This window comes from Pantherophis guttatus, chromosome 3, assembly GCF_059756535.1.
Source record: "Pantherophis guttatus breed Tessera chromosome 3, ASM5975653v1, whole genome shotgun sequence".
NCBI classification, from domain to species: Eukaryota; Metazoa; Chordata; class Lepidosauria; order Squamata; family Colubridae; genus Pantherophis; species Pantherophis guttatus.
Window position 1 is genome coordinate 180,444,534 of NC_142065.1, and position 22,975 is coordinate 180,467,508.

At 37.4% G+C, this 22,975-nt stretch overlaps 1 long non-coding RNA gene across 1 annotated transcript in view; it reads right to left on the minus strand.

The window, feature by feature from the left end:
* Nucleotides 1–22,975, minus strand: part of LOC117672892 (uncharacterized) — a 32,675-nt gene that overhangs the window by 3,615 nt on the left and 6,085 nt on the right. Inside the window, exons 2-3 of the long non-coding RNA XR_015733398.1 lie at nt 21,958–22,026; nt 284–480 (exon numbers count right to left, since the gene is read on the minus strand). This is a non-coding gene — a long non-coding RNA (uncharacterized LOC117672892). The remainder of the gene's footprint in view (nt 1–283; nt 481–21,957; nt 22,027–22,975) is intronic.

A 22,975-nucleotide genomic window follows, 5' to 3' on the forward strand; every position in this document is an offset into this window, starting at 1 on the left:
GGTGACCATTAATTTTCCCACTAGATTTTTCTTTCCACAAATGGTTGCTTTCTTTCTGCAAAAAAAGCTTAGAATTTGAGCCAAGTATGGAATTTCCAATTTTGGAATGTATAAACAGTATCATCTATTTATTATTAAATTTGCATGCCACCCAACCTTTCCCCCCTCCCCAGTTGGGTTGCTCCCAACAATCAAAGATAATACAATATTATATTTAAAAGAAAGGAAAAAAAGACTAAAACTGGCAACAATGAAAAATACAAGGTATCCCACTTTCACTTACCAAAGGCCTGGATGAAGAGCCAGGTTTTCATGGCCTTTCTAAATAACAACAGAGTTGGGGCCCTTTGGATCTTGAGGAACCTCATTCCAAGGGATAGTTACTGTTACAGAGGGTGCCACTTTGGGGATCCTGATAGATTGCATTATTTAACTGAAGGACCCTGGAATTTGCCAATCCTGCAAGTCTGAATCAGCTGGCTATATACACACAAAATACAGCACATATCTGTCAGTGAATGAAAACAGTCACAGCCCATTTTACAGAATTCATATCAAATGGTGAGTCTAAAAAAGATGATGTTTGGCCAGTAACCGGATAGCATGTACTGTAACAAGGAAGCACAGTATCAGTGTTTGGACTATCTTTGCAACAGGGCCTCCACTTCCTCTCAACCCTAGCACAGAAAATTTACTTATTCTTTGACTGTTATATAATCTTCATCCCAAACACACCTATTAAACAAAGTCCACTCAGATGAGTTTTTTTTAATTGTTACTACAATATTGAATTAAATAATAAACTCAAAAGCACACGATCTCCCCAACTGATCTGATCTCATATCTGATCTCGTATCTTAATTCTCACACCATAAATTATTTTCCACATTTGGTGATCTCCCAGAACCACCCTTAAGCCTCCCTTATTGATGTGCCTTTATAATCAATTGACTTGAAGAAAGTTCCTGAAAAGTATGCCCAGTTCCTGAAAAGTATCAGTACGTTCTTTTCTTTGCAGAAGGAATGAGTGCATGTAATGAAATATCATCCAAATAGACTATGCAGCATTTCAGAAACCCTGAAATACGTATTTAACACAGCTTCCAATTGAAATGTGTAGATATCTGTTCATGATAACTGGTTATCCTCTCCATCTGTGATTGTTTCATTGATTGGTGACCAAAGCTTAATCAAAAGAATTAGGCAATTCCTTGAAGTTAGGCAAATCACAAAAGACAGACCTGCAGCTGCATTGAAAAGCAGGTCTATTTCTCTGCCATGCACAGAAAAATTATAAATGAGAAATGTACCTGAAAAAAGATTAATGGGTACTATATTCTATTATGGTTACTATATCATTCATTTCATTTCATTTCATTTATTAAATTTTTATACCACCCCTCTCCCGAAGGACTCGGGGCGGTGAACAACCAGGATTAAAAAACATACAATATAAACATTAAAATACTTTAAAACATAATTAAATCTATATTGGCTTCCCCCAATTTAAAACCCCTTACCCATAAAATTAATCAATTAAAAAATTTTAAGCCAGCCCGGCTTGCTGAAATAAAAAAGTCTTCAGAGCCCGGCGAAAGGTCCGGCAGTCCGGGATCAGTCGTATCCCTGGGGGTAGCTCATTCCAGAGGGCGGGTGTCCCCACAGAGAAGGCTCTTCCCCTGGGAGTCGCCAGCCGACATTGACCAACGGCACCCTGAGGAGACCCCCTCTGTGAGAGCATATTGGCCGGTGGGAGGTTATCGGTGGAAGAAGGTGGTCTTGTAAATAACCGGGCCCTAAGCCATGGAGCGCTTTGAAGATGAGAACCAATACCTTGAAGTGCACCCAGAAGAGCACCGGAAGCCAATGCAGCTCGCGCAGGAGAGGTGTTATGTGGGAGTGCCATGTCGCCCCCAAAAGTACCCGCGCGGCTACATTCTGCACCAGCTGGAGCCTCTGGGTGCTCCTCAAGGGAAGCCCCATGTAGAGAGCATTGCAGTAGTCCAGGCGGGAAGTGACGAGGGCATGAGTGACCGTGCATAAGGAGTCCTGATCCAGAAAGGGGCACAACTGGTGTATCAGGCGAACCTGATAGAAAGCCCCCCTGGCTAAGGCCATCATATGCTCTTCTAAAATCATTATAAAATCATTATAAATAGATAAATCATTATAAAATAGATAAAAGGAAATAAGATAAAGGTAAAGGTTCCCCTCGCACATATGTGCTAGTTGTTCCTGACTCTAGGGGGCAGTGCTCATCTCTGTTTCAAAGCTAAAGAGCCAGCGCTGTCCAAAGACGTCTCAATGGTCATGTGGCCAGCATGACTAAACGGCAAAGGCACACGAAATGCTGTTACCTTCCCACCAAAAGGGGTCCCTATTTTTCTAATTGCATTTTTTACGTGCTTTCGAACTACTAGGTTGGCAGAAGCTGGGACAAGTAAAGGGTGCTCACCCCGTTACTTCAAACTGATTACTTCAAACTGATTTAACACTTTTCAGGGATGCATACATACCATTACATAAGACAGTGACCACACTATAATTTTTCATATTTATATTTACTGTTTACTTCATGCACTGAATCTGCTAGATGATTGAATTAATAACTCCTTCCTAGATTTTAATTTGACATGTAGTTTAAGATGGGGAATTTTATGCTAAATCTTTGGAGCATTTTATTCAAACTGTAGACCACTATGATTCAGAACGAAAGTCAAGGTATGTGGCTGCCCAGACTAAAATGGTGTCTAAACACTGTAACATTACCACAAATTGATATAATTCTACTCTTGGTGCCTAGTTAACAATGAAACTATTTGATATTCCCTCATCTCCTCCTGATGAATCATAATGTGTGTTTGTAGAATTTTTTTACATTGGTCAAGAACCATTATAACTAAAGTTTGAGAAGAATCATTTACCCCCCAAAAGGCTAACAGAGAGAAGAATTTCTAAATGTGATTGTGTAAATACTTAACTGTAAATTAAGATTTAAATGACTGAGACTGGATATTTATTTATGCCAACTACACTGAGTATACCTTATTTTGAGGAGATCTGGAGGATTGTGCTGTAAACCTTTGGGCCTTCCTATTCTGGCCTGATAATTTTTATTTTCTATAGATAGTAGACCTATACATGGGTTGAGGGTCAATCTTGAGTCTAAAAAATTAACAAAATATTTTAAAGGCCATAAATATGGCCTTTATATTTATATTTAATATTTAATATTAAAGATCACTGAAATGCTATGACAGCTATAATCATACTTCCTGGTTACTCTTCAGTTAAACTCTTCTGGAAATCCTATAGTTCTGTTGCCATATTCTATATTCCATTCCAAAATTTTACTTTAAAAGAATAAGGGAGACATGGGTGTAACAGAGGTAGTAATTCTCCAACTTCAGCTTCCTTTAATAACATTTGAATCAAAGTTTAGTGGCAGTTTCAGGATAGAAAGAACTTACAATACTATACACTTGTATAGATATTATACTAGTTTAATTGCAGTACATCAAACCTCGGTAATTATAGTTTGCTAGTTACTCTGTCTCTCTTTTACACACACCTGGCATACATAGATGCACAATTCCAGTGAGATGCCAAAGCTCTAAAAAGGAGCAATGATTGTTAAATCAGGTGAAATCTATAAACTTCAGCTGTGTCTTTTTAAATGATAGAACCTTAAATCAACAGATTATATATTCAGTTTCTTTATCACAAGAAGAACCTGTAGCAAATTTACAATTAATTAAATAAAACCATTGTTTCAGTCTGGAGGCTTGTAAAAAGAAACATGGAAATAGCATTGCATACTTTCTATGATTATAAGCTTCCTTTTTATGAGTCATGAGAGATTCACACTTTTGCATTTTTTCCTACTTCTCTCCACTTCTTGTGTCTATTTTCATGTACAATAATAAAAAATTTAACTGATCTTTAAGACATCAGTGACACTGCTGAGTACTCACGATTGGCAGATCTTTCTAAAATTATCTTTAAACTGAATACTTATAAAGAATATGAAAAGTGATCATGCTATAGTGATCATGCTAAGTGATATATTCAAACTGGTCTTTTTTTATATATTTCTTACTAAATGCGCTACTAAATGCAGTAGAGGTAAGCACCATGCAAAATGATTGAAACAAGTAATTAATAATACATCCCTCCAAGCATAAGACATTCAAATGGACAAGTACTCAGACTCAATCCATCCAAGACCGAGTGGCTGTGGTTTCCGACATCCCGATATAGTCAGTTGGTGCCATCACTGACTATTGGGGGCGAGTCATTGGCCCCCACGGAGAGGGCTCGCAACTTGGGAGTCCTCCTGGACACACAGCTGTCTTTAGAAGAGCACTTGATGGCTGTGGCCGGGAGGGCATTTTATCAGGTTCACCTGATTCGCCAGTTGCGTCCCTTTCTGGATCGGGACTCGTTAAATACGGTCACTCATGCCTTCGTCACTTCCCGCCTAGACTACTGCAATGCTCTCTACATGGGGCTCCCCTTGAGGAGCACCCGGAGGCTCCAGCTGGTCCAGAATGCGGCCACGCAGGTGGTTATGGGAGCGACGGTGCTCCCATGTGACCCCCCTCCTGCGCGAGCTGCACTGGCTCCCGGTGGTCTTCCGGGTGCGCTTCAAGGATTTGTTTACCACCTTTAGAGTGCTCCATGGCTTAGGACCGGGGTATTTACGAGACCACCTTCTGCCACCAGTAGCCTCTCACCGACCAATACGCTCCCATAGAGAGGGGCTCCTCAGGGTGCCGTTGGCCAAACAATGTCGACTGGTGGCCCCCAGGGGGAGAGCCTTCTCTGTGGGGGCACCCGCCATCTGGAATGAGCTCCCCCCGGAGATACGGAGGATCCCGGACCTGCACGCTTTTCGCCGTGCCATCAAAACATTTCTTTTCCAGCAGGCCAGCCTGGCCTAACCTCTCTTTTAAACTTTTTAACATTTTAAAATTCTTCAATTTTAAATTTGTCTTATGAATTTGCGGTGTTTTAAATTTTGTTTTCCGGGCCAATTATTTAATTGTATTTTAATGCTTTTTTAACATTTGTATTATATGTATTTTATCTGGCTGTTCACCGCCCTGAGTCCTTCGGGAGTAGGGCGGTATACAAATTCAATAAATAATAAAATAATAATAATAATAAAGTATGGACCTAAATTCATTTATAGACCTAAATGAATTCGAAAACCAGGATGCCCTAACTGTTTTGGTTGCCATGCACCATATTGTTAAATCATGGGTATTTGAGAAAGGTCTCACCATAAGATAGAAGTAAAAAGGAAGAATGGAAGTAAGCATGGCTTCAGATACTATATCCATACAATATAGGGCTTTATAATGCAAGTTGAGCACTACAAATTGGGCCAGAAGTACAGTTAAAGCTGGTGAAATATTTCAGAAGAGTACAGTGTTCAAATTCAGTTAAAGCCCTTGCTAATCTTTTAAAACTATGTACTTTTTAGCAGCCACTTATTGAATGAAAAATGTCTCATTAAAAAAAGTTAGGAAAGAAGATCAGACAAACTTAAAGTAGATGTATAAAGTATATAAATATACTTTAAAATATATTAAAAATAGATTTAAAGCATATACAATAAAACAGTCAAACTGAAAAGCAGGTTATAAATATTTGATATAACTTTTCAAAATCTATCATGTTGCATTCTCTTACAAATGTAACCACAATATGGGTGCACCATAGATTTGTAAAAGGCATTACAATGTTGACAGCCTCATTTCCCTTTAATAAAGATGCCTAAAATAAAAATTGCTTTCTGACACCTTCTCTGAGCGATCCATTATAGTCCCCATGAACTTTTTTTCTCGTTAGTTAGTTAACCCAGGCTCTACCTGTATATATAAAGTTAGGCAGTTTTCTCCAATGTGTATAACTTATACTTACCTAAACTCAATTGTATTTGCCCTTTGCTTGTATTTGTGTGCGTATGCCACTTTCAAATTAGTCCTGACATCTTGTATCTTCCTGGGTAAGTGTGCACTTTTGATTGCAATATCTTGGTAGTGGTTTGTCAGTGCCTCCTTCCTGGGGCTGAGAGAAATTAACAGGACCAAAGACACCCAACTGGATTCATGTCCAAGGTGAGAATCATTATAGCCTGGTTTCTAGCCCGGTGCCTTTAACTACACTAAATTGGATCTGTTGGCTGTTGGAAAGCATTCTGGAATAAGATCCTTCTGGATAATTTCAGTCAATTTTGACTTTACAATCCTGAATCGTTTGATTACATCCAACAAATTTCCAGCTCACTGCTTATTTCAAAATTAAGGCAATTTAGGAAGGTTCCTGTATCATTTCCTTCACTGAGAAAAAAAAATCCCTCTGTTATTTTTAATATTCTATGCTTTCTGTTTTTAATCAGGTAACAATCTTTAAAAGGACAAATCCTCTAATCCATAATCCTTAAATTTATGCAAGAGCCTTTTCTTAGGAACTTTATCTAGGGCTTTTTGAAAATACAAGACTACAGTAACTGCAAGCGCTCCTCTATGCCTAATGAAGTTCAAAAAAGTTGGTAAGGCAGAATTTATTTTTGCAGAAACCATGTTGATTTTCTCTCAATGTTGTTTTTTCTTCTTAATGCCTAGCTTTTCTTTTGTACAATTTCCACCAATTTTCTAGAAACAATTTTCCAATCTACAAATTTCTGAATCAATTCTAGATCTCTTTTAGAAACTGATATAACAATACCTATTGTCTAACTCAATTTTAGATGCTTTTTTTTTTTTTGCTTTCAGGCAGTGGTATCAACGTCTGCAAGAATTGTCAAAAGCAGAGAGAGCTTTTATCACGCTTCCATGATTGTCATCTTGGCTTTTTGATACTACCACCTCCCCATAGGTTGGAAGATTAGCAATTTCCAAACTGAATTCTTTGAGAATTCTTGGTTGGATGTCTTCAGATCTCATTATTAACAATTAAAAAATTAATAAAAATCTTTTTTCTTCTGTTACTATTTAACTTTCTAAAGCCCAGTTTTATTTGGTGATTGCTTCCATGCCTTGTATTTTATTAAAACAGCCAAACTTTGTGTGAATCAGCAGTTCTCCCACAATTCACACATAGTTACATTCCCTGAAAACTGGGATTGGTGGTTTCCTATTTTACTTCTGAATCCTAATCTGACCAGTTAAATAGCACAGTATTGTTAAAAGTTTTAGGATACACTTAGGGAGTCTAAGCTCTTCGCCTGAAGATGATTTAGGAGGACCTTTTTGGGTGGAGGAATGGTATACAAATAAATTGAATACAGTTAGTCATATTACTAAATTTGCCCTTTCACATAAAATCCTGAAGACAGTCTAATATGCTGAACATTCTTGAACTAAACAAGTTGAAGGACAGAGATATATTGGAATAACACAAATTAAATCTGCACCAGGCCTGAGAAAATGAGCAAATGCTAAAAACCCTTTGGGAAATTTTGATAGCAGCTGGTGCTTCCTGTTCCTGCATGTATGTGTGTGTGTGCGGGTGTGTGTTTCTTTCCTGGTTTACTGTCCAAGAGGAGTAATTCCATCAGGCTAACACAAAATACAAATGTTCATATGGCTTCTTTCCACATGAAACGCCTATGCCTCCCTTGCATAGGAATATAATCCTATTTAGGATCTATTTAATCCAGGTTTTGCTCACCAAAGTTGATTTTTAAAATATGCTGCTTTACTTGCCTGTAATTCAGAAGATAATAGTTAGTAATTAATAGTACCATCCTAAGTGAATTGTCCACTTCCCTTTTAAGACTGGCTATATTTGGTGACTATTGTCATACTTGATAACAATAAATTCCATAGTTTAATTGAATTCCCGCAGGCTTAGTTTCAATGCAGGATCTTAAATTCTAAATTAAATTAGAATAACTAGAATGGGAGGGAACATATACTGTATTTAGGCTATCACAGCCATAGTCCAATCTATATCTCCATAGAACATAAGTCATGCATGTTCTATGAACATTTTTAAAGTGCTTCCAGCAGTCGAGACATCTCTGAGTTCTTTTCTACCGTAGGTTCAGGAAAAAGAAAAAACTGCATAAAGCATCTGGCTAGAAAGCAGGAGATAGTGAGTTCAAGTCCTGCCTTAGTCATGAAAACATCTGGGTGGCTTTGGGCCAATCATTCCCTCTCAGCCCACAGGGTCCCTGTTGTAGAGAAAATAGGAGGAGGAAGGCCTGTTGGATATGTTTGCTGCCATGAGTTGTTTGTAAAAATAATAAAGGTAGAATACAAATAAATAAAAATAAAAAAGACATCCTGTTTAAATGAAAATTACTTTTAAAGATAGGCAAAGGAAACTGTTAGCATAGTTAAGGGGCTCTTTCAGGCAGTAGTTACATTCTGCATTGGCCTACCCATTTTTTGTCCAAAATCTTATTATTAATCCTGACTGGGATCAAATTTAAACAAATAGATGTAATTAATAAGAAAAAATCTAAACAGTTTTTCCACCTTTTAAATGTGTCCAACTTTTTATTAGTTCAGTTTATACAAAGTGACACATTTGTGTTGGCAGTTTCTTTGAATTTTCTAGCAGAGCATTCATCACAATGAAAGGTCCTGGAGTTACATATAGAAAAGTTCTAAAGCAAGGACAAGCAGTCCTTTCCCTTTATGGGTAGTCTGCTGTTGCAAGAGAATGTCAGTAGTGGGCAGGGCTGAAATAAATAAAGTAACATCAAAAAGTGGGTGGAAATATGCACATTGGTAATATCTATCTTTTTTTTCCCGTGGACAATATTATGTGGAAGAGGCAAATCACAGTGATTGTGAAAGTGGGCTGAAGGGCACTTGTAACTTGTAAAGCTATGAGTTGCATTAGCATAGTTGGCAATGTGGGAAATAATACTTCGTCTTCATTCTGGATTCCATGTCTAGTATTTAACAATGGACTCAATTGCCAAAGGAAATAGTGGAGATATGTTCAGGCTGTGTGTATATTGCCATCTCTCACACCAGCTTTAATTTAGATTTCTGCACTGAATAGGAGTAGGAGGTGGGTTTTGATGACTTAAATAACCCATTCCAGTTCAGATTCTTTGATTTATGGATTTAGGACTATTGGTCATCATCTCCGCCTTATAGAGAAAAGCCATGTGTTAATCTCTGTGAGTCTGTGATCAGTGAGAATTATGCTATCCATTTTTCATGGGCACAATATTACCCAACCAGTACAGTACATTATTTCCAAATACATTAATTTCCCCCCAGAACAGCTCCCTTTTAAGATTTAAGAGCAAAATATTGTTTTGAAAAAAAAAAAGGCAATCTATCACAAATTAAACCTCCTTGCCTCCTCTTATTCAACATTCCTTCTTTCCAAAGTTATATGCCATTTATCACAGAAGGGCATGAAATCCATACCTAACACAAATTATCCTTCTACAGATATGACTGTCCAACCTAAAATAAGAAATATGGAGGTGAGCTGGAGATTTTGTAACATCCTGTGTTATACAATCTACATGTAAAGGTAGTGCAATAAATGAGAGAGAAAAAGTATTACTTCTATAAGGACTGTGATGTCACTGTTGTGCATAGAGAGCCAAACCCTTTTTTTCCTATGTGAATTTGTTGGTAGGAATGAATTCCTAGCAATCATTTTATAATTCTGTGAGTGTATAGCAGAACACTTTGTGTTTCTGTCAGAGTAATTGTAGCTCTGATAGTTACAGATGATTTTTATTCAACCCTGGAGTCATATTTAAATTTACATAAAGCTAAAGGCTATTTATATTCTTGAGCAGGAATTGAAATGGCATTGAACAAGCTTTTCTAATGAAGAAGAAGGAAATAGAGGGACACAGAGCTGAGTTCTCACTGTTTAGATTTTAGAGTTTAGATTTTAATTTATACGTCAATAAGCAGACTCTGTTAATTTATCAAAGTACTTCCACTGAAGAATATTTAACAAAGTAACTATGCAACTACAAATTTACAAGAAGATGGAGAATTTCCCTCCACTTGACAGGATTATAGTAAAAGCAATGCTCTTTGATTGGTTGCTGATGATTCAGAAAAGAAAAGCCAGCATATTGTCTTTTGGCAGGATAGTTAGAATGGACCTTGGCCTCTATTCTGAATAAGCAATGACTGTATCTTCCAACTACAATGTGTGTGGGTGTTTGTGTGCAGTTAAGGAGGGAGAAAAACGCTTCAGCTGGGTTTTTCTTTCACATTACAGAAAATGATGCAAAACTATGAATGAGCAGCAAAGTGATAATAGAAATACTGGAATTTTTCCCACCTACTAGACAGTCTGGTATTTTGTGAAGTAATATATCAGTTTCTTTATCACTGCGTACAGTGACAAAAATTCCTCAGTATCTAAAAAAAAAATTCTTAGCAAAGTCTCGCTAGTGGAGTTTGTTCCCATGTGGTGCTTAGCATTATGACAGGATGCCAAATTTAAGATAAGCTCCATAGAAAGAGATTTATCTTCAATGAACACTCCAAGCTGGAATGCGAAATGGGGGAAAAAAACATTTATAGAACTCAGTAACACATTTCACTTCCAGCGAATTGCTCAGGGAACTTCCCCAGATATTCCTGAGAGGAAATGTGTCAAGGAATCTGGGTAAGGGAATTATTTAAGGATGGTAAAAGGAGGATGAGTTGAAGAAGTGTTTATGGTTGTAATAATTGGAGACTTCCAAAGGCGGTTTTCCACATTTTATGATTGTTTTGCAATTATTACTTCATCTGATATGGGGATATATGTAACTGTGGAGAAAATATGCCTGTAGAAATATATTGTCATGATATCATTTCCCCCTAACATGATACCAGTATTAACTTTCAATTGCAAAAAACAAAAACAACTCAGCATAAAGGTGTTCTCATGTGTAGTTATGAGATTTGTCTAGAATGTTAGTCTTCATGTTAGGCATGGCATTAAATCTTAATACTACAAATACCCAGTCCTTTATTTAGGAACTTGCTGACTGCAGAAGCTTCACAAACACAACTAGCTGAATTGACGTATTTTGCCAAGAAAGATGACTTATGTACATAGAAGATCTGCCTACCGGAGAACGTGGTAAACCAGCTCATCTGCTCATTGCTTACACAGCAATTCTTTCAGGCCCACAAATCTGCATCCCCAAATTTCTAGCTTCAACCCTTACAAATAGGGGTATTAAATCTGAGGTTTACTTAATGTACTACTTTTTCTTATATGTATATTAATATCTATATACTAAAACCATAAAATGATAATGTTGTCAAAATTTCAGCTCATTATATAAACAGGAACACATAATTTATGCTTACATTCGAGAAAAGGAAATATAGCTAAGTATAATTTACACTAACACATTTACTATCCTTTTCTGTCCTTTTCTATATTATGAACCATCCGTTCATAAACTTCTTAATTTTTATTTGCTGTTACCATTTGTCTTATAAACTTCATTTTTCTCTTTTTTGCGACTCTTATGAGCTTCATCCAAAACTACAACTTTTTCAGGCATCCTTTTCCTTTCAACCTATTCACATTTCTTTCATATGTTTATCACGTGATTCTCAAAGTACTTCTTTTGTACCAATCATTCACTTTCCCCTTCAGTGCACACTTAATTACAACTTCCACTCCCAATGCATTCATTATGTTTCCCCAGTATGCATAGCTGGATATGAATGGATAAGATTTCTGAATAGTAGAATATCAATGATAGAAGCAGGTCTAATCAACTTTAATCAATTGATATGTTTATTCATAAAAAAATATATACAACAGCAGAAGTGAAAACCAACCAACATATGGGCAAACAGCTTGATATCGGCTCAACCATAGACCCAGGTTCCCAGGATCAGTGATGGTCCAATAAGGTAAACTAGACTAAGAAACCAATGTCATATAGGTCAAGTTTATTGCACCAGGAACTGTTACAGAATCTTGGAAATCTGAATGTTCTTTCCCTTTCCTCACTTTTTTTTTTGTGTGTGTGTGAACTAGAAAGGCAATAGGAGGACTCCCAAATTGCACATAGAATCCATCTGTGGCAATCGGTGGACCAATGTGGAGAGCTATGAGGAAAAAAAACAATAAAATTTAACCCAAACTACATTGCTATATTTAATCCAAGCTATATTTAAAAGAAAACTGGTACAAAATGTTCTATATGTTGAGAACCAATTTGTGGTTAAGTGCTTAAGATGCTGGCCTAGAAATCAAAAGAAAGTAAATTCTAGTTGCATCTTAAACACGAAAGCTGACTGGGTGACTTTGAGCCAGCCACTCTCTCTCTCTCCAATCCACCTCACATGGTTGTTGTTGCAGGGAAAACAGGAGAATGAAGGAGTATTATATAGGTTTGCCACCTTGAGGTACTTATTTATATACTAATAAAACTCTTGTGTTTGTAACCCTTAACTAAGTGAAATAGTGTACTATAAGGCAAAACATTTTCAACCAAGGTACTTCAAATGGTGTAATTTACAGAATATGTCCAAAATCTAAGTTGCATAACTCCAGTGGAATTAAAATTTGGCAAATGTTATAAAGCACTTTATGATGTACAATTATCATAAAGCAAATATCATAGAACATTTCCTGTGGCCAGCTCTGGTTGACTATGCTGTACAGTTCAACATGGACTACTTTCAAGGCAGATACATCACTGAATATCTCACTGAATTTTTAAGAACTTTGTTCAAAAACATTAGAAGCTCTTGCCATTGTTGAAGGCACTAAGAAATCTGACAAGATTTCTTAAGCCCAAGGAATTAAGAGTTTAGTACAGTAATAAAGGTGGGTAAAAAAAATCTCTAAATTAAATAAATACACAGTGGATGGTACTGTACATATTATTCGATCTACAATCACCTAGATAGATAAAGCATATAACAACAAATGCCAAAATAAAGAAGGAACATTTTACTGGATATCCACAGTCATGCAAAAAAACTCAAAAGTATTGGAAAGAAATACATTTTAAAAATCCAACAATTAATTAAAAAAACTGAAGCCATATATAGGCATAAATCCAGAAAACATGAATGAAAAATACTAGAGTTTACCAAGATACATATTACCTAGCACTGTGATAGTGAATCTATGGCACGCGTGCCAGAGATGGCATGCAGCGCCCTCTCTGTGGGCATACAAGCTATCGCCCCAGTTCAATTCTGTCGCGCATCTGTGCGCGCCTCCCGCCAACCAGATGGTCTTTGGGTCTCTGCAGAGCATGCACGCAGGATGTGGGGGGGGGGGGTATGTGGTGCATGCGTGGGGCATGTGCATGCAGGGGATGTGTGCGGGGGGCCCTCGCATGCGCAGGGGGGTGAGATACATGCACGGGGTCTACACACATTGCATTTGGGGGTTTGCATTTTTGTACTTGTATTTAAAGCTTGAGGAATGTGCCTTTGATCTGCCTGCTTGGATTATATGGGCTACCATATTTCATTAGAAGGTATTCAGATGGTCCTGTCAAAGCAGACAGGACTATTTTATCTTGGTCCCTGGTCCCTTAGATTTTCAGGGATATTGGCCACTTCTATTATTTTACTCCTGATTTTGTTCATTGTGACGCAAGATTCTTACAAATCAAAGAAAGTAGCCTTCTTTAAAAGGGATTGCAATGCCCAAAGACCTTTCTCTTACTCAGACTTTTATTTCCCAATCCGCTCTCAACCTTCTTGATCCTACACGTTGATTTGACTTCATTCTATATGTCATACCTCTAACATTGGCTTTAATTTCTGAAACTCAGAAGGCAGAATTATTCTTTAGCAGGTGAAGCAATTTCATATCTATAGGAACAGGATGCATAAGGCAAAGTTCTACATATGGCTTTCAAGCAACCTCCACAATTCAACCTTGTGAGGGGAACTGCCCAAAATAATTATTTTTATATTTCTTATTCCCTAAAGGAGGATGTCTCATAGTTCTGCCATGATAGCTGGTCAGCTGAATATTTTAATTATTTAAAATTATTCACTTCCTGGTCCATAATTTCTCCATATTTGAGTGGATATTAAGACCTAATTTTCTCCTTGCCACACCTATTGTACCAAGCATTCCCTTCCCTTTCTGAATGAACCATGGGACACACTTTTCTTGGGTTTTATTTTGTAGCACGGCCTAAATGGTAATTCCGTCCCCCCACTAAATTGATTCAGTTTATTTCTGTCATGGTTTCCTTTGAACTTCTGAGCTGTGGTGAAATCTAAAATTTGTTACTACCGGTTCTGTGGGCGTGGCTTGGTAGGGTGGGGTAATGTGACTGGGTGGGCGTGGCAATTTTTTTTTTTTTACTTTTAAAACCATTTTTTCTACAACCTCTTCGGCGAAGAGGTTGTAAAAAATGCTTTCAAAAGGCTCTGACGATCCCAGCTGAGTTGCCTGATCAGCAGAGGCTTTTTTTCTTTTAAAAGCCTCTGCCGATCAGGCAACTCAGCTTGGATCGTCAGAGGCATTTAAAAGAAAAAAAGCCTCTGCTGATTAGGCAACTCAGCTTGGATTGTCAGAGGCTTTTAAAAGAAAGAAAGCCTCTGCGGATCAGGCAACTCAGCTTGGATCGTCAGAGGCATTTAAAAGAAAAAAGCCTCTGCCGATCAGGCAACTCAGCTGGGATCATCAGAGGCTTTTAAAAGCATTTGACGATCCCAGCTGAGCCATGCGCTCATCAGAGGCTTTTTTTTTTAACCTTTAAAAGCATTTTTTCCCCTGAAGAGTTTGTAGAAAAAATGTTTTTAAAAATTAAAAAAAAAAGCCTCTGATGATTGTGCAGCTCAGCGGGGCGGGGGGGAGGGATTTTTGCTACCGGTTCTCCGAACCACCCACCTCCATTGCTACTGGATCAGGCAATCCGGTCTGAATCGGGAGCATTTCACCGCTGCTTCTGAGAAAGCTCAACAGCTACCTTTGAGCAAGACTTTAATTGCTATATAAACTATTAGGAAGAAAACTGGCCTTTTGCCTATGATTGAATTCACTTATAGTAACTGAATTTATTTTTCCACTTCCATGTCACATTTCAGGCCTCAGATGACTACCATCTATCCTTCCACTCTCTCTAGTAACTTTAACAACACAGAAACTCCTGAAGGAGCAATAAGATCTTAACAATCTTCCTACAAATAAAATGCTGACTGACATCACCACAAAGGCCACCTACATTGCTATTGGAGATCACATATGCCTTTCCACAATTTTTTCAATCTAGATAACCATCCAAAATGCTGCCTGCCAGGTTTATTTCACTGTTATTTGTAACTGCGCTAGTTAATTCAGTCATATTTCATTGAAGGTTTCCAGCTGTAATGAAGATTGTTATCTCTAGAAAAATGCTAGAACCTCCACTCCCACTTTCACTTTATATAGGAGAAGAGTAACACTAGTGTTTTAATTATAAGATTCAGCCTTCACTACATACATATCTGGGAAAGGAGGCAAGTGGTGAAATCACTCAAATGCTCTGAGTTAAAATACTTTTGTCAGATGTCAGGATGAAGTACATATTGGCAGTATTTGAATGATGAAGCAATCATCCATGTTGTCATTTTGCATAATTGTGGTTTGCTATAGATGCCATTGGCTTTGTAAGCAAATCACATTCCATATTTCAAGATTCTTTAAAATCTAAGATTTGTTCAGCTACACCAGCCACACCTGAATCATTTTTCCACTTTTCTACAGTGTTTTCAATTTCTGTTTTACCACCTTCTTCTTAGATACTAATAGTATCAAGGTATACTGTGCCGTAGTGGCACAGTGGTTAGAATGCAGTACTGCAGACTAATTCTGCTGACTGTCGGCTACCAGCAGTTCGGCAGTTTAATTCTCATCGGCTCAAGGTTGACTCAGCCTTCCATCCTTCTGAGGTCGGTAAAATGAGGACCCCGATTGTTGGGGGCAATATGCTGACTCTGTAAATCGCTTAGAGAGGGCTGTAGAGCACTGTGAAGCAGTATATAATTGTAAATGCTATTTCTCCTTGTTGGTTGACTGTAAACTGCAGCCTTGCAAAGATGGCACTGAGGCTAGCCATGAGCCTTGGTCAAAAAACTGGTCTGTCAATTTTTATCTGTAGGAGAAGGAATGGCAGAATCTGGGGCAAAGTGAAAAGAGGGATCAGCCTAGAATCCCTACATAACCACATGTGATCAAAATCAAACCCTCCCTTGAGTGCTGTTGACCCTTATCTAACTCTAATCAGGTGCTGACTGTCAGTTGAGAAGATTCCTGTGCATAGGCTTTTAGCAATAAATCATCTTATTTGAACTTTCACAAATGGACCTGGTCTTTCACATCTGACAATGACATAACCAATGGATTAACAGCCATAAAGAATGCTGAACAATGCTAGGGTGTCCCCTGGGACAGTCCAGGTTGGCCTCAACTCACCATCACAACAAGTGGGCAACGGCTACTCGTTCAAGGATAGAAACTGCTAAAGAAAGAAGATACAAACATTAATAGCATTTGTTTAAATTCCACATTTTGTCACATCAAATCATTCTCACAGAAATCTCTAAATTATCCTTCCAGTCACTTTAGTTTCATCACAAATCAATTTTCCCCCCCTAATTTTATTCTTAATTCCATACTCTATTGGAGTCTCTATGTTTGGGCTTCTCTATCCATTTACAAAACATTGTAAATGCTGTGCATTTTTTCTGTCTCTTTTAATTTTAACATTCTTCACACTCTTTGACAACATTCTCTGACCAATTTTATTCTCTGTACAATCAGTTTTCTTATTGATTGATTATTTTTGGTGGGCTTATAAGCAGTTAGCTTGGTATTAAAATGATTATATATATAATAATAGTTCATCCAAGGACAACTTATTCAAAACCAGTAACCACTAAAAATAGGTGCATATAGTATTCTGGCCTAATGCTTGAGGAAAAAAGCAAGTTTTCGATGTCTTACTGTGTTTCCCTGAAAATAAGACCCTGTCTTTTATTTTTTGGAACCCCAAAATAAGTGCTTGGCCTTTTTTTCAGGGAGGTCTTATTATTTTGGGGTGCATGAAGCAAGACAGGGCTCCTCTTGCCATCTTACCCAATTTCTAGTTCTCTCCCTCTAACCCTAACCAGAGGAAATGGCGGGGACCGGCTGCACATGTGGTTAAATATTTACAAGAACAGCTTATTTTCGGGGGGGGGCTTATTTTAGCACATGCGCTCAAAAGCCCGATTGGGTTTATTATTAGGGGGATGTCTTATTTTTGGGGAAACAGGGTACAAAAAGACAACAAAGTCATGGCCCTTTTAATCTCACAGAGTATGCTGCTTTACAGAGCAGGCACAGAGCAGAAAAGACACATCTCAATTTCATCAGATGACATAATTTAATAGAAGAAACTTCTATTCTATTGGATCTTATAAGATGAACAGAAATCATTGATAGGATCTCAAATAACCTAGTTCTGTGCTGTGAAGAGGTATATAACGGATAACAGCAGCTTGAATTGTATCAAGAAGCCTACTAGAAGCCAGTGTAGTTCATGAAGCAGCATCAGAGGTGGGTTTCAGCAAGTTCTGACCAGTTCTGGAGAACCGGTAGTGAAAATTTTGAGTAGTTTGGAGAACAGGTAGTAAAATTTCTGACTGGCCCTGCCCCCATCTATTCTCTGCCTCCCAAGTCCCAGCTGATTGGGAGGAAATGGGGATTTTGCAGTATCCTTCCCCTGGAGTAGGGTGGGAATTGAGATTTTTACAGTATCCTTCCCCAACCATGTCCACCAAGCCACGCTCACCAAGCCATGTCACGCACACCAAGCCACGCCCACAGAACCGGTAGTAAAAAATTTTGAAACCCACCACTGAGCAGCATGGTGTTATATTGGCATATGTTAAGTATCCACACCATTCTACTAATTTGTAGCTACATGCAGTATATTGACACACACTCAGAACCTTAAATATTCAGACTTGAGTATTGCTTAATATTGAATATTTTAGAAGTGATTGTTAGATGTGTCATTTATTATTTCATTAAAAAAAACCATTTAGTTACCCTTGCTCTTTTTGTTCTTTCCTATTTCCGGTAATTATGTTAGTTCCTTATTTTCTTAATGTAAGAATATAAGGATTAGTGGGCAATCTAATCAAGGATTCTATTCTTACAGTGGCCCTTAATGGTGACTCATGGGAAGCCCACAAACAGAACATGATGGCAAAGTGCTTCTTCACAATAAGGGCTTTCAGAGGCAAATTGCCTTTGACACTGGAAGCCATCATAACCAGTAGCTGTTAAAAGATTGTCCTCTCCCCCCACTACAATTAATTTATCTCGGTTGGTAGCTATCGAAGGCATTCAAACTGGTAGCCAGCTAGTTGTCTACAGGAAGGATATGAACAAAACAAGAATGCAACTGCAGTCTCCAAGGAATTTGTGTCCTTAATTTTAGAGCCTGTGAAAATAAAACATTAATTTTATTAATAAAAAATAGCACTTGGACTGCATGCTTGCGTGCTTGCATTTCTTTTTATAAAAGCAGGTCAGTAATCCAGGGTTCATGAAATATTCTCCTTTCTAAAATATTTATCTGTAAGGCAATTAACTTGTATTCTTGAGCAAAAAATTCTCAAAGAGGTTTGACCTCTTTGGCTAACTATTGTGGTTTGTTAAATTCCCATATTTATGACTGAGAGTTATAACTCTACGATCAAATTCCACTCAATTTCCTCTGAATATTTTACTAAAACCTAAAATGACAAAAGACGTTCTTTGACTATAAGGAAGAGTGTGTGATAAAAGGTTGTTAAAATCATTTTCAAATATAATATTTTCAGAAATTTAGATTTAGAAGGAAGGAAGGAAGACAACAGGAAGTATCTCGTTCCAAGTAAAAGGAAGCCAGATGTCATTTGTTTATTGACCGAAATATGGGAACTTGGACCACAGAGCATGACGCTGAAACTCCATAAGAAAAACAAACATGATAATTTAAAATAATTAGATTGCAGTTACTGTAAAAGCACTCTGTGGAATGAGGTCTTTCTTTGGAAAGGAATAGAAAAATAAGGGAATACAGAGAAAACAAATTGAAAAAAGAGATACCAAAATATATACACAAATGTCTTTTGATAAATTAATAACTCTTGACTTCTTTCCCAATCCTTTCCCCCTCACAATACTATTTATCCTACCAATGATTTATCTCTCTCAAATACACATTACTTTTACTCCAAATTCTTTCATTATTAGATGCTGACTCTTCCTACTCTTTTCTCAAATGCTCCATTTGATTTCTGGCTTACTATTAAAAGCATTCTGCAATATCCAGGAGCCAACATTGTGTGAAAGGCACTGCACTTTATTGATGCTGAGAACTAGGAAGGCCTGATCCTAGCTGTAGCTTTATTATCATGATTTTTTTTTAAAAAAAAAAAAGATAACTTGTAAATTAGTAATTGTCATCGACCACAGACTTAGTCTGGTGATCAAGGTTGGCCATCCTCCTAATGGCTCCTCAACCGAGAATCATGCTAAAAGCTCCAGCAATGCCAAGTAGTATTTATCACTTTTCCAACCCCTTATTTTCCCAGGTTGGAAGGAGAATATGAGATGACCTAAAGTTGCAAGTGTCATCCTTGTGCTTTTATCTATCTTGTCTTTTCCCCAAGGAAGATAAGAGGACATTTAGCATTTATTCATATGAAGAAAATCTGGCTCTCCGTTTTGCTTTGCATAAACAAAAGTATTCCATTGAGATTGCCCCACACAAACCATTCAGGTTATAGGGGCAACCAGCACACTTTGGGCTAGAACTGATAGGTGACACAGAAAATGATGATGAGAATGGTGATTTTTGCAGAGCAGAGATTTTCCTCACTAAGGATCAACTTAATCTTATCCAACAGAGCATGAGTGGAATTATTCAGATTCGGATTGCCATCTTTATTGCAGATCATGTTTAAGAATATTCCTGAAAACTTCAGCAATATTTCCTACTGTCTATAGCTGTGTTTCTCAACTTCAGCAACTTTAAGATGTGCTTACAGGATTAGGGAATCCTGGAAGTTGAATCCCAGATACCTTAAACTTACTGAGATCGACATATACTGCTAAATAGGATACTGTTCTATTTGGCAGTCTTTAAATGTGCTGTCCATTTAAAGGGCTCGCTAATCCAAGTTATCAGGCAGCTGGACAACAATAGGCACAGGGATTATTATCTTCCTTTCATGGATAGAAGATTGGATTTCTATTTAAATTGCCACAATTATTTCCAAATTTATACCTGTCCATTACACTTACATTTATATATTACATGTATAGATTATGCATTACATTATATGCAATATATACTTTGTGCAATGCTTGTGTTCTTTGTCTTCTTTATCGAATGAGTTTCCTCACTTTGACTTCAGTTTATGCCAACTAGCCCTATTCTATCTTGAGAGCCAATGGAGAGCTAAACCAAAGAGATTTGCTAAGGATGCAGCTGCAGCATAACCAGGAAAAGTTGCCATAGACCCTGTCAAAAGTAGAGAGGGGCCAACCTAACTAGCAGCAGTGACTGATGCAGTCTTCTTATTTCTCCCTCATATAATGCCCTGTAATATGTTCTGGATGTTTCATTTTCTCAATTTATTTTTCCATCATTTTCCATACATTATATTTTAAGGGCACTGGAACATATCTAGAACAAAAGTAACCGAATGAACAGTATATTGGAAATCAAGTCCTATAAGGAATGGTTGAAATAGCTGTGCAAGTTTAGTTTTGGAAAAAAGTATTAAGGGTGCTTTCTTTATCTGAAGGGCTGGTAGGAAGAAAATAGAAGAAGTATATTCCCATTGCAATGATCAGAAATTCTAGAAGATGTACTTTAATTACATTTCAATAGCCATACTGGTATGTGTTCAAGTTCATTTTTTTTTTGCTGTTGTTGTTTGGTATGATTAATATCATATACTGTTTTTTTAAACTTTTTAATTGGATTGTTGTTTTTAATTGTTGTAAGATACCCAGAGCCACTTAGGTGAGATGAGCAACCATATAAACCAGATAAATAAATATCCTACTTTTCTGCCCATAGAACACTCAAACCTGCTATTATAAAATGAAACAAGAAAACAGTTAAAATAGTTTTTAAAGCTTCAGGCAGTCCTTGACTTATGAGCACAATTGGGATGGAAATACAGATGTTGCAGTCATAAATCATGGAATCCATGTGAATGGACTCATTTTTTTGACATTTTTCATGGCAGTTATTAAGCATATCATAGTCGTTAAAGGAATGGTATAGTTAAACCCAATATTCCAAATGAATTCATTCCATTGCAAATAACAGTCATATGGCTGTAGGATGCTGCGACGAGTCATAAGTGTGAGCCGGTTGCCAAGTAACCAAAGTATGAGCATGTGACCATGAGGAAGAAGCAACATTTTGCCATAGCTGGAAGTTCAAGTCATAAAGCACCCATTCTAAGGCCATTGTAACTCCAGTCATAAAATGACCAGTTATATATCACAAACTACCTGTATTAGTTTACCTTAATAAACCAGTTCAAGCTACTCCACAATGTATCACAAAGAAATAACAGAATTGGAAACTAATTTATTTAAAGTAAGATAATATCCTTTTTTATGTTGATTTTAAAAATTGGGCTTTTTCACCGTTGGCTGCCTGGAGTGCAATAATCATGGCTTAATAATGAGACTGCGATAGAATTAGTCACATACCTTCATCACATACCTCCTTAATTAGTTATATTTGGATGCCATTTCATTTTTTGTTTGCTCATTTTAACCTTTGAGGTATTCAGAACCATGAACCAATTACAGCAAGAGCTAACGTAAGAACGATGATCAAGATAATGATTTACTACACTGGATCGCCTATCAGGGTTAAAATGACTCAAAATGATGCCATGGTTAGATAAAAAAAGTGAGATTTCTTTGGCTGCCTTGAGCCTTTGCGATTACATCTTTAACACATCAATAACTTACCCTCGGGTTATTGAGGCTTGCAGGGGCATGACTAATCGGCAGATGAAAGTGTCTTTCTGGGGATTAGCTCTAATGAAAAGAAAAAGGATAGTTATTTTGTTTGGTTGAAATCTTCCATAAATCAGAGCAAATACTGACAAAGCAGGTTCATACAGGAAGAATGAAGCTTTTGTAGGTGAAATTAAGGGAAAGGAAAGTTTTATATAAATCACAGGCTGAAGTTAGCATTTGTGAGAGAGCCTATGGGAACAAAACTATTTAATGTCAGGTATTAAAAAGGATGTTTGGTTATTCTTAAAGCATTCCCCTTTTAAATAATAAAACATAGATAAATGGGGCATCATTATTGCTCTTTCTCTCTCCTTTTCTCTCCCTCCCTTCTGCCAGAATTACCACCCAGATTTTGCAGTGGACAATAATAGCCACCATGTGCTGCACAGGATTGCAAGCTGGTGGTATCGTTGGTGTTGTTAAGATTGAGACTGTCCAACTCCAGAATTATGGTTTACACTTTAAAAACAGAAATACATTAGAGAGACAATCTTAAGGGTCCAGACATCCATATACCAAAGATTTTTTAAAAAACCCAGCATGGACAAGGTTCCACAAACACCCAACCCCAATGTCTGACAGGACAGTCATATTTTTAAATCCACCCCAAAACCTTTGGGACATCACTGGCATGGGAGCTACATGGATTTTTGAGGGGTTACCATTTCAAAGAACAAAAGAATCACAAAGAAGCTCTCCTTTCCAATCCCAACCCCCATTGTTTGATTGAAGGGATTCAAAGCAAATTGACTCAGCCTGATCTTAACAAGACAGAAAGTATAGGAGACAGGTTGTCCCTCAACTATCTGGCACTATGCCATGAAGAACTTTCTAGTAATAACCAATCCTTGAATTGTACCTGGAAGCTCACCAGTAACAGCTCATGGGCAGTAGTATCATATGGTTAATACTGCCTACAATACTTTATTCTGGACTAATTTTAGCCTCTAAATGATTTTCAAGAGCA